Source organism: Pituophis catenifer, unplaced genomic scaffold (assembly GCF_029215685.1).
Source record: "Pituophis catenifer annectens isolate HBS135680 unplaced genomic scaffold, rPitCat1.0.hap2 SCAF_12, whole genome shotgun sequence".
Lineage (NCBI taxonomy): Eukaryota > Metazoa > Chordata > Lepidosauria > Squamata > Colubridae > Pituophis > Pituophis catenifer.
This window is the reverse complement of record NW_027256892.1, coordinates 8,750,139-8,763,656: the sequence shown is the minus strand read 5'-3', so window position 1 is coordinate 8,763,656 and position 13,518 is coordinate 8,750,139. Positions and strand designations below refer to the sequence as shown.

The 13,518-nt window shown below is 38.4% G+C and overlaps 1 protein-coding gene across 1 annotated transcript in view; it reads left to right on the top strand.

Annotated features, from left to right (window-relative positions):
- Window positions 1–13,518, top strand: part of UNC5D (unc-5 netrin receptor D) — a 687,821-nt gene that overhangs the window by 165 nt on the left and 674,138 nt on the right. The gene's annotated exons all lie outside the window — the stretch shown is intronic.

Genomic DNA, 13,518 nt, shown 5'->3' with positions numbered 1-13,518 from the left:
GGGGGTGGGGGCGAACGGATGGGCAAGAAGGGTTGCAAGTTGGCCTGGACAGCCTTTCCTTCTGTCCACCCTCGCCCCTCCTCCAGTAAGTTCTTCCAAACCCCAGTCTACAGGTTGTCACGCTTGACAGCCAGGTTGTCGGATGTCTCTTTGCGTCCAGGGATGGAGCAGTGTTGCAACACCCGCCAAGTTTTCCTTTCTTGCCTTCCGCCACCCCAGCGGAGGAGAAATACCTGCGGTCTGGATCGCTCTCCCGGCGCCCTTTCTCTTCGCTTGCTGTCTCTCCCGCCTCAGTCCGAGTTTGGGGGCTCCGGCCGGACTTAAAGCCATTTCTATAACAAGCTGCTTTCGTCCTTCAATGGCCGAAGGAAGGCCAATAAGCGATGGGATCCGGGACCACCGTTCTTCGGCAGGAAAGCTGAAGTGTGGAGGGCTGGGCGGTGCGCTGGCTAGCTTGCAATCCTGCCATTTTCCCGGGGTGTTGGTAAGCAACGCTGCTGGGTTCGGATGTTGGGCACTTGACACCAGAATCTGTTGCGTGGGTTCTCGGAAGCACGTCCGATCGGATCTTCTGGGTTAGCCTTGGGTGTATGCTTCCCGCGTAAGCCGCGTTGTGGACGTTACTTCGGAGTAAACGTGTGTTGGACCGCAACGTTAGCTAACTCCCGGGTACGTTTGAGGATGCGATGTTTTCCGTTGTTTAGTTCCTGTATTTCTAAATGTGACTGCTGAGTTTGCAGCAGTAACAAAAACTGGATTCCTGACAACTCTGTACAGCTACTCGGTGCTTGGAAAGCACGACTAGGGTTTCCTAAGCCGTCGGGGCGTGGGTGTATCTCTCTGATGGTTGCTACTACCTCTGGTTCATTACATGCGTTGGGTATTGGGTATAAGACAAATAGATATTGCTAGATCTTGAATTTGCATCAGAAGGGATGGAATGTGATACTTTGAGAATAGATGAAAGCACTATTTATTATATTGTCTAGTAAAGTATTTTAGTGTGTTCAGTGTGTCCATGTGTTCAGAAGACTCCCTACTTGCAGCTTTGATTTCTTTTAAATGAAAAGTGTCGGGCTTTTCCTCCTGCTTTAACCTCGTTGAATCCAGAGCTGCATATATAAAGGGACAGATTAAAAAAAAGTCTTTAGATGGATAACTTATATTATTCTTCCCACTCCGCTTCCTTCTGGTCAAGCTCAAAGGAATGCTTTTTCAGAGATGTTCAGTTCTTTGGACCTCCATAATTGCAATCCAGGTGTTAATTTAACTTAGGCAATAGCTTTATGTCAAGAAAAACAGACTGTGACCCACTGGCTGAAATAGAATTGAAAGGCTGTTTCAGTGGCTCTGTTGTCACCCAATGAGGTATTTATAGTGGGGCTTGGTGTGTGAATATGTGTGTGTGGAGTGAAATAGAAAAATCCTGCCCTCTATATTGCAGAACAAAATATGGGTAGAATGTATGTAAAGGACTTGACCTTTCAAAATCCCAGGATTTTTTTTTTTTTTTTTTTTTTGCTTCTAAAAATGCTTTTGCCCTCCCTTAAGATTCAGAGGCTCTTTCATTGCACTGGATGTTTAGACATTGTATCTGTCTACTGGTGGATTTTTGTGTGTGTAATAGGTAGAAAAGTTTTTGGCTTCTCTTTGCTGTCCTTTCCTACCTGAAGTTGCATTAGTGTTTAGATGAAGCACAAGTTGGAGTGTTTAACCCAGCTGCTGACCCATTTGATCAGTTTATGAAGTTGTCTTAGAACCATTGCATTGCAAACACAATTCCTGTTGGGATGAGTTCAGAATAGTTCCCCTATATCTGTTATTAGACTGGGTTGATAGCTACTGTGTGTATGTATACACACACACACACACACACACACACACACAAATAGAAGGACATACACATATAGACCAACAGCATGGCTCATTTGCATTAAAGCCTATTTGAATGTATGTGCTTTATATCAACTTTAGCTGTCTTGTACCATAAATTTTTAAGAGGGAATTTAAAGTCAATTGAGAAATAGAAGCCAGAAAGCCAGTAAATTCATTCAGGATGGATTAATTTCAGGATTCAGAGAAAGCTAACTTTGAGGTCATACATATAAAGTTCATAAGTGCTCTCACTCTCTATAAAATGTTGTTCTCTGCCCCACTCCTATTCATTCAAACACCGTGCACTCCCACACACACACACAAAAGCACACACCTCCTTCCAAAACTTGGTGGTACTTTACAGTTCTGAAGAAAACTGCAATATTTAATAAATTGGATCAAATGGTTAAAATGTGTTTTGATAAAATAATGCCATTGATTAATTGTGATGGAGGTATGGTAGCTGCATTAGACCACATCAAGTGATTTCTCTATTCATCTTGAAACTGTCTTTTTCAACCGACAGCTGCTCTTCAAAGCTTTGCACAGAGGCCTTTCTCATCACCTCCTCTCTGACCTTCTCTAACTTGAGATGTTTTTCATTCAAAGTATATCCTGTATTGTACCTTCCTCCTCTTAACAGAATGAACTATATTTTACATGTTTTAAAAGAAGTACTTGGCTCTCCATTCCCACACACCTATGGAGCTCTCCTTGTCATCTCTCCTTACAACTCAGAAAAATGTCAGAATAGGAGTTGTGCTTAGAATTATGCTTGCTGAAAGGGACACTGGTGATGGAGTAAAGAATGGGAAAAATATTACCCCCACTCTTGAAGTCCTGGCTGATAGAATGACAGCTAAATCTTGCAGCCCCTGTGTTTTTCTTGATGAGGCTTGTCAGACTGAGATCTTATAAGAAGCAGACTTATTCCAGTTTAATACTGATAAAAGAGTGCAAAACATCATCTATCAAGGTTTAGTGGCTACTTAGTTTCAGGCACCTACAGAAAAAGACTTATGGGGTGATTGCCTGGTGAACATTTTTCCTATTTACATGCTTGCTGAAAATGAGAAGAGGCCCAACTGATTCTGCTGAATTCTTAAATAGTTTTGTTTTCTTGCTTGAAAAACCTTGAAAAACCCAGTATCTTTAGCACTAAACCTGTTCAATGCTTGGGATATAGAGCATTTTGGAACACTCTGAACTGTATTTCTTCTCCTGCAGTATCATGATATTTTAATTTTATGATGGTGATGGGAGAGAATGTTTTCCTCCTGAGATTTAGGAAAGAGGGACTTTCAGAAGACATTTGTTACACTTGCTGTGATCTGATTTTCATTGTTACGATTTCCTTGATAAATAAATAGAAAGTAGCTTGGAAGAGAAATATAGAATTGGATTTTTGGTGTGGCAAGAACCAAATGTGTACATACCCCCCTTTACTATTTTAGTCATATGCAGATAGAAAGGAATGCAGATCCTACATGGGTGATCTAGTGGGTATTCTTAATTTAATAGCTTGCAAGATGTTTCCATTCTCCTTGTGGCTTTGATAGTCCTTTACCTTTAGATTTATGATAATAATACACACCACCCAACAGACTCATTCACTGGAAGGTGCAAGAGTTTGTAAGGTCAGACTGGTGTTGGGGTGCAATTTCCTTTCTCTCTAAACTTTTGATTAAATAATGCCAAAGACAGACCCTGCTGTTTAGCATTTCTTTTACAGTTTTTGAAAGCATTGTGTGACTTCTATTATATCTATTCTATTCTATCCAATCCATGCAATCAACTCTTAAAAACAAGCATCCTTTATCCTGATTTTGCTGGTGGAAAAGGAGAGCAAAAGGAATGATGTCTAGCATCATTCATATCAAATCACCACATCATTCATATTAAATATTTGATATGATTAGACTAAAACTATACAATTCAAATATAGCTCTATGTTTCTATACTTCTCAAAGATGAGTTTAAATTTCAATGCAAGTAGAGGCATGTGGATAGACAATGCAAGTAGAGGCATGTGAGTCATTAACTGGGAAAACAAAACAAACCACAAATTAGATTTTGGATTCTCATAGAGTGTTGTTGGATGTCTCCTTTGGTGGTCTTTGTACTCTTTGTTCAATAAGAACTTTCACTCTGTTATTGGTTACCAAGTGGGTTTTTGCCAGGCAATAAAAATCAGGACCACACATTAAATTCCAGTTAAATGATTTATTGTTCATGCAAGAATCTAGTCAACTAACCAGCAGCATTAATTGGTGGTAGATAATTAACAGAATTCAAGAGAGCATAACGACTCCAGACTGATTCCTCTCTTGACTCCACTCCACATTCTGCCTCTTCTACATCTTTGGCCATTTATTGCATTCCCCTGTAACAGTTAAGGCAGTTACATATAATTACACATATGTTCATGAACAAAAACAGATTTGGGACTGCTGACACAAATGACAAGCTATACAGTTTTCAAAACTGATGATTTTCAATAGGAAATCCATTCTGAAAAATTAGATGTAATCTTCATTGTTGGAACTTGGAAAGTGAACCCATATTCCAATCTGCTGTTTTGGTTGATTTTAATTGCTTCATAGTTAGGAAGGGTTGTTTTGTTCAAAATGATGCAGAACTCTAAAATTTAGTTTTCCAGAGTATTGTTGGTTGTATGAAAATAAACTATGGTCCTGTGGCTTGCCACATTATAAATTGTCATTTTTAAAGCCATGCCTGATCCTTGTTCTGAAGCATACATTATCAGTTTAAAGCACCTGTTGTTGGATTGTTCCAAGTCCAAGGCAATGATAGTTTCTCATCTTGCTTTTGTTTTTTTATAATGTCAAATGTATGTGTGAGAGAGATGTGTACAAATGGTAATGTTGGGATACACATCAATCAGAGTTCTTTCAGGCAGAAAGCTCCATGCCCACTTTTTTTTTCATAAAGTCCTACAGCTATAGAATGGAGGAGGAGGAACCAGTTGGATCATTAATATTAAACATTTCTTATTCTCATGAGGATAAATATCAGACTAATAGTTTTTATACATTTTCATGAGGCTGTTTTCTGTATATCCTGTCTATACTATACTATGACTAATATAATCTTTATCTTACTGTTTTTTCCCTTATACTAATATAGTTAATGATTTATGGGTTGGGAAATGTTATCCCACAATACCTCTTGGGTTTTACCATTTCTAAGATTATTATGTTGCAGTGAACTGGTAGGTTGATTAGAGCAGACAGGTTTTAGACATGAAGGAGGCACAAAATTAAAAGAAACAATGCAGTTGCTCTGAGTCTTCATCTCTGAGACTCCATTTATAATGATTGTGATATCATACAAATGCAGTTGGTTATTTGAGTAATTGTAGGCTTCCTTCTGGACTCATTTCTTGTTAAAAGACAGTCTGGGAGCTATCTGTAATTACACCATACATGTGCAATCTCTTCCATTCCTCCTGTACAGTACGATCCATATGGAGTAATTGAGTATCTAGATTGAAGAATGTCACATTGTGTTTTCCTGATGCTGAAATATAGGTCCCAGGATCATTTTCTTTCTTTTTTTTATTGAAAAGTTTTATAGGAAATACATTTTCTCCCCCCCACCCTTCCCCCCTCAATCCCTCCCACCCCCCTACCTCCCACCCCCCTTCCCTTCCTTCCCCCCCACCCCCCTCCCTAGACTTCCCAGAACAAGCACAGGGTATAGCATTCACAAACATAAAGCTAAAATATGCTAACAAATTATAACATTCATATTCTCCCTAAGTCTTTAACTCCTTATAACCCAACAAACTATAAACATGAACTACTTAAAAATAATTCATTCATAAGCTATATGTATCTTCTTGTTCGGATACTTTTTTTGTATATAGTCAATCCATCTTCTCCATTCCGATATGTATCTTTCATTTGAATGGTCTTTAAGGTATGTTGCCATCTCTGCCAAATGCACAAGTTTTAGTGTCCATTCCTCAATAGTGGGTGGATCTTCCTTCTTCCAGTACTGTGCCACCAGTAACCTGGCAGCTGTTATTAAGTTCAAAACCAACTTAGTCTCTATTACAGTACAATCTGTGACTATTCCCAGCAGAAAAAACTGTGGTGTAAATTTAATTTTTTTCCTTAAAATATTTTGAATAATCCACCATATTTTTATCCAAAACGCCTTAATTTTTTTACATGTCCACCATATATGAAAATATGTGGCATCTTCACACTCATATCGCCAACACTTAGGTTGTAAATTTGGATACATACAGGCTAGTTTTTTGGGGTCTAAATGCCATCTGTAAAACATTTTATAAAAGTTCTCTCTTATATTTTGAGCTTGTGTAAATCTTACATTTCTAATCCATATCTTTTCCCATGTTTCCATCATTATTGGTTCACCTATATTTTGTGCCCATTTTATCATACAATCCTTGACTAGCTGTTTCTGAATCTATTTCCACTAATACATTATACAACCTTTTTATATGCATTTGACCTTTATCTCTTATTTGCTTTATCAAATTCTCATCCTGCTGCAAAATACCAGTTTTTTGATCTTCTCTCCATCTTGTCTGCAGCTGACCATACTGAAACCAAGTCTTAATAATTCCTTCTTCTCTTAATTGCTCCATAGATTTTAATTGTAGTCTGACTCCTTCCTTATAAAGGAGTTCCTTATATGTAATCTTATCTTGTTTTTGCTCCAAATTTATATTCTCTATCGCATGTCTGGGTACTGTCCATATTGGCATCCTTTCTATTAATTTTAATAAAAATTGCCAATTCAATCTATCAAAGGCTTTTTCGGCATCCCAAAAAACTAGCACCGCGGGGACCTGGTTGTTCCTTCCCAAATACTCTAATAAATTAACAATTTGCCTTACATTACTTTTCATTTGTCTACCATTTATAAAACCAGTTTGATCACGATGAATCATTTGCTGCATAACTGTCATTAATCTATTTGCTAAAATTTTAGCAAAAATCTTATAATCTGTATTTAGAAGTGAGATCGGCCTATAGTTTTTTGGATCTGTATAATCTTGACCTTCTTTTGGGATCAAAGAAATAAAAGCTGTCTTCCAAGTTGGAGGTACCTCTCCTCCCTGTTGTATATTATTAAATAATTCCTTCAATGGCTCCACCATTTCCTCCTGTAAACTTTTATAATAAATAGCTGTCAAGCCATCCGTTCCAGGAGCTTTACCCATTTTCAACTGCTTAATTGCAAACAAAATTTCCTCGGAAGTTATCAATTGATTTAAGATATCCCTCTGCTCTTTTGAAGTTATATAAATATTCTCTTTCTGCAGATATCTATCTATATCTGTATCTTGAATTTTATCACCAGTATACAGCCTTGAGTAAAACTCTAAAAAAGATTTTTTAATCAATTCTTGCTCATAAACTTCCTTACCTTTGTATTTTATTTTCTCTATTGTCCTTGCTTTCTGCTTTTTCCTTAACAAATATGCCAACCACCTACCTGCTTTATTAGCGTTACAAAAAGTATTATGTTTTGCATATTGTAAGTTGGTTGCCACTTGATCTGCTATTAACATATTAAACTGACCCTTCAATAAATTGATTGTCTCTTTAATTTTCTTATCTGTAGGGTTAGCTATTAAAGCCCGTTCCTGTTTATTAATCTCATCTTCTAATTCTTTTCTTTTCCCCCCTGTTTCTTTCTATATTTATTATTCAAATATATCAAAATTCCTCACATGTACGCTTTACTTGCATCCCATACCATTTCCATAGATGTGCCCTTTTGCATATTCATAGCAAAAAATTCTTTCATAAATTTTTTACACTCTTTTACATTTTTTTCATATCTAAACAAGTTATCATTTAACCTCCAGGACCTCCTAGGTCCTTTTCCATACTCCAATTCCAGCCAGACTGGACTATGGTCTGTCAATATTCTTGAACAGATCTCCATGTTCTTCACCCTAGATAAGAGATCATTAGTAATTAATATAAAATCAATCCTTGAAAAAGATTGGTGTCTATCCGAGAAAAAAGTAAAATCTTTTTCTTCTGGGTTTCTTTCATGCCAAATATCCCTCAACTCCCAGTCATCCATCATCTCCCAAAACGGTTTAGGCAATTTTGCTCTTGTCCAAACATTTTGTTTAGGTCCCTTCTTGTCTTTTTTTACGTCCAAAACACCATTCCAATCCCCCAATAGGATACAAGTCTTATACCCTCATTGTGTCAACTTTGAATGTAGTAAATTATAAAATTTTTCTTGTTGTTGGTTCGGGGCATATACTCCAATTACAAGTGTGCTTTTTTTCCTTTTATTAAAAGTTCAATAGCTACAAATCTTCCTTGATCATCCACTTCAACTAATTTTGCAATTAAGTCTCTTTTCAAAAATATAAGTATACCGTTTTTCTTCTCTGCTGCTGCTGCTACATAATGTGTACCTAATCTTGCATTTGTCAAATATTTTTGATCTTGTATCCTAATATGAATCTCCTGTAAACAAATTACTTCGTTCTTAAATTGTTTAAGATAGTGAAATATTTTCCTTCTCTTCTATGGAGAATTTAAACCATTGACATTTCAAGTCAAAAATCTAGTTCCCATCTCTGGGCCTCTGAAGCGTCTGGAGCAATTTCTGATGATCTTGCCTCATCTGACCTTTAGGTCTTACTCCTCCCACAGCTTCTGTTTTGGTAGTTTCTTGGGTTGCCATCTGAAATTGTTGTTGTTGTTGTTGCTGCTGCTGCTGTCTTAATTCTTCCTTGCGCTTGGCTGTTGCTGCTCTAGTCTGTCTTTGATCCTTTGGTTCTTCAAATATATCAATTAAATCCACATCTTGAACAGCCATCTGAATTTGTAGCGGTTCTTCTTGACCAGTCAAAACTCCCCCCTGAATTACTGTCAGTAGCTCTTCTCTCTCTCCTCCCATTACTCCCTTCTTTCTTTTTCCTTCTGGTGATTTGGGTGTCCCAGCCTTTAATACATTGATGTAAAAATCTCTTGCTTTCCATATTGTATTAAGCCGATATCTCTCTCCCGAATAAGTCACGACAAGGCTGGCTGGCACCTCCCATCTATACTGTAATTGACGTTTTTTCAACTGATCCACCAGAAAAGCATACTCCCTTCTGGCTCTCAACATCTTAGGGGGGATTTCTTTCATTGTCATCACCTCCTGGCCTTCATCCTGAAGCTTGTTTTTAAAAGTAGCCTGTAAAATTTCGTTACGTAATCTCCTTGTAGTAAAATATATTACAATGTCCCTTGGTAAGTGTTTCTGTCTGGCAACCCAAGAGTTGACATGATATGCCTTGTCAATCTGCCAGCCCAGCTCAGTTTTCATCTCCCCCAACAACTGTGCCAATGCCTCTGACATCATTTCTTTCAAGTTCTCTTGTTTATTCTCCTTCACCCCTCTGAATCTTAAAGCAAATTCCATATCTCTGTATTGTAACATCGTTACATCAACTTCAGCCCTTTCAAGTCTGTTCTGAGTCTCTGCTAATTTATTATCCAAAATTTCCGTAGATTGCTTAATTTCTTCAACTTTATCATCCACGATTTCAATATCACCTGCCAAACATTTAAAAGCCAATAATATATCTTCTCTAATTTGCCGATTCCGAATTAAAATCTCCTCTGAAACAGCCTGTATTTTTTCATTAGTTTCATTAATTTTTTCATTAGTTTCATTAATTTTTTCATTAATCACAGTAGCAATTTTATTTTGTGTGGCTTGTAGGGCTTCTTGTATCATCTCAAATGTTATATTCTGTGGGTCTGTTGGGGGGGGGGGGCAGAGGCTTGCAATCTAGGAGTATGAGCTGGGGAGCTTCCAGCGCTCCCAGTTCCTTTAATAGGAACGGTCTTTATAGATTTTGAGGCCATTTCAGTTTAAATTATCGTTATATTTTAATCAGAAGCCAAAAGGAAAAGTTCCAAAATCAGAGGATTTCCCCAATCATAAATTAACATTTAAAATCCTCCTTCTCTCAACACAAAAGTTCTTTCCAGGCAAAAGGCTACCAGCGAAATGAAACTTTCTGTAACTTTCACTTTCTCCGCCCTTCCCTTTCAAGCTTCAATCGCCATTTTGTTGCAAATTGCTAAATTGTTACTTCCGAAGGAGGCTATAAACCTTGGAGTTAAGTGCAAATACTTGCAGTCTGACTTCTCCTGGCTTGTTCTGCCTGCAGTAATTGAAGATATTAAGAATCCCCTCACTTGTTGTCAGCAGAATTGGACACGGCTTCTAGCTCCGCTAATTAGCGGAGTCGTCCCAGGTCCGGAGCAGATTGACAGGCTTCTAGGGAGCTCTCACCCTTCGCGCCCCAAGATTTCTCCTAGGGTGCTTGGGGGGTTCTACCTCTGCCTGTCGGCTCTTCTCTCTCCCCTTTGCCTGGGTAGAGGGTTTCCAAGCCCCAGACAGCTGTTTTTTGGCTGTTCTGGGGCTTTTACGGTGCCGGGGATCGGGCGCCACGGAGGAGCATCAGCGAAGCTCGTGGAGCCAACCGGAAGCCCAGGATCATTTTCCAGGTTGGTTAGGGCTAATGTCAAAAACATTAGAAAACATTGGTTTGCCTTCTGCAACATAACACAAACCATGTTGTCTGTAAGTACTGTGATTCTCCTTTTCAATATTAACTTCCAACAGACAGAATGTTGTTGGCTAATATAATAACTTCCATAGCAAGATGTATTACGCAAGCAAAAGCAGTAGGCTATCAAATGCTAAAATGGAAAATTACTTATACCAAGTAGGTTCCCCTGAGGAAACTTGATACTTTCTTTCTTTTCCCCCTCTTTTTTCTTCTCTTTTCTCTGCATTTTTAGACCAACTTGCAAAGAGAAATCTGAGCTACAGAGTAGAATCTCAACACCAGAGGCTGCTGTTTCTGCTGCTTTGTGTACTGCCTCTGCTTTTATTAGAGCAGGTGGCTGGCTTCATTTTTGCAAGATTCTGTTAATGTAACCTTAATAGTAAAGTAGAAATAGCTAATCTGATTGAGTCTGTTGGAGATAGGGCGGCATATAAATTAAATAAAATAAATAAATAAAATAAATAAAATAAATTTCCTGTCTGGTCTATCTGGGAAGGCTGACATCAATTTTTCAAGCTTGAAAGTACAAATCTCCCACTGTCTCCTTTACAGTCTGAGAATTTAAGGAAGGGGGGGGGCTCTTCTAAGACACTTTCTCCTCCCCTTATGCAGCTGCGGAGTATGCCCTCTCTTATCTGACCATTCTCTAGGCAACATCTCTTCCCTCCATCTCCCAAGGACATTCTTACATACCATTACAGAATATGAATCAACACTACTATAACCCTCAAACATGAAATTATAGACTGCTTTGATATAATCATTTTATTTTATTCAGTCTTGTTCAGATTTTAGTGCCAGTATTGTCTTCCTCTAGATGCCAATTTTTAAGAAGGATTTAGGCAAACTAAAGTCAGTTCAAAGATGAGCAACAACAATGATCAGGGGACTGGAAACTAAGTGTTTGGAGCAAAGTAAGAAAGCCTGGCCTTGAGCAGAGATGACCAAAAGGGTTTTAGATGCAACTCTTCAAAGAATATCATATATCGTATCGTAGTTCACATCCTGTCCTCTAACATCCCAGTGGAACCAATTATCCACCTTTTTACTGTATGTGTTCAGGCAGACTTCTGTCTACCATAGCTTTAATTTGGGTTTTTATACTAAGCAGAGGGCTTGATAGTTTTAAATGGCCCCTTGAAACTCCATGTTTCTAGTATCATTCTTGTGTGATTGTTTTACTATCAGGTAAACTTCGTTAATACTATAAACTGTATTCATTCTATATTTGTATATGTGCTCCATTGCATTTTCTCATTTTAAAATTTTGCTAATTGGTAGCTAATCTCATGGATACTTGGTCATGTTTTTTTTTAATATATTAAATTCAGCTCAGATTATATAATGTGTTGGGTGCAGCAGAATTTTGTGTGGTGAAATGCACTAACCTTTGCTACTGGTTTGGGAGTGTGAGCATGCACGCGTGCGAGTGTAGCAAGCACGCACCTCTTCTGCACATGCGCAGAGCATTCTGTACATGCACAGAGCATTCTGCGCATGCGCAGAGGCTCAAAGATGGGATGTAATGATGTAATGATATCCTGGCAGGTGGGCAGAGCCTCCCGCCACTGGCGCTACCAGTTCGCACGAGCCGGATAGATCTAGCTGGATTTCACTGCTGGTTGGTGGTCATAACATTTTGAGATGGTAATTCCATAGCATATATCTTATACAGAACAGTAATTCTTTTCAGAGTCAAGCCCCATTCACCTTTATTATATATGGTAATACATTACTCTGACAGAAGGAAAACAATTTTCATGCATCCTATTGAATTACAGTTAGTCCTTGATTTGCAACCATTTGTTTAATGATCATTGAAGTTACAAAGGCACTGAAAAAATTGACTTATGACTGTTTTAGCATTCCCATGGTCACATGCTCAAAATTTGGTTGTTTGGTAGCTGGTACATATTTATGATGGTTGCAGTGTTTGCGGGTTCATGTATATTGGGCTCAATTGTGGCAATACATCAAAGACTTCCTGTATTATTTTATGCACCTCTAATATAGATGGAGATCAGCAAATCCCAGTTGCCTTTGATCTTGAACAGAACAGCCAGATAACTGTAAACTCAGCAAATGGCAGGGAAATACTGTTGAATTTCAATCTAGACTCGAGCACTGGTGTATGTGGATTAATATATAGGCACTGATTGCAGCAGACAGATATTCTGCTGTGGTTAATATTTCATTTCACCATACAGTACCTATGCTAGTTGAGTTGGGTTTAAGTATGTACTGCTGAGGAAGCCAACTGCAGATTAAGGGGTTGAATTTTTAGGGAGTCCTGATTTACAGTCATGCTGGGCTTCAGTATAAACCATGTCGGTTCGAATCAAAATCATACTGTGCTGGTAAAGACATTTCCTGAATGCATCATCAAAAAGCAACAAAGGGTCTCAAAATTATTCAATAGTTCAAATCTTTTGAATAAATATTTCTCCAAAATAATGTCCAAAAACATGCCATATCATTTAATTAGGAAAGTTCCTGTAATCAAAAATGTGATTTTTGAGGTGCAGGGATGGACACAAGGACAATTACAAACAAATTCCATTCTCACTCCCATGGGTGGTCTATGTGTTCCTCAATTTTGGGTCCTCCTCTACCACAGACCTGAGAGTTTGAAGATTCTATGCAGGATCTCAGCTATTTCTAGCATTGAATCTTCTGGGCAGAGAGTTCTGAGGTGGTCCCTGGAATGATGGATGTTCCTAGGATCATCTTTCCTCCAGCCCCTCCTCCTTCCTCATGTTGCTGTACTCAATACCACTACATTTATCACTACAACTATTTTCTGATCCTTGTCTACTACCACAGTGTCAGGTTGACTGGCCAGTACTTGCCTGCCCATCTGTATCTGGAAATCCTACAGATCTTAGCCTTGTTATTCTCCATGGCCTTCTGTGCAATCTTCCATCTGGATTTGGGAGGGTCTAACCCCCACACAACACACAAATCTTCTACAAAATCTCCCCCCCACACACTGTTTGTCCCTTTAGTTTTGGTAACCCCATCACAACATGTGCCAACTTCTGAAT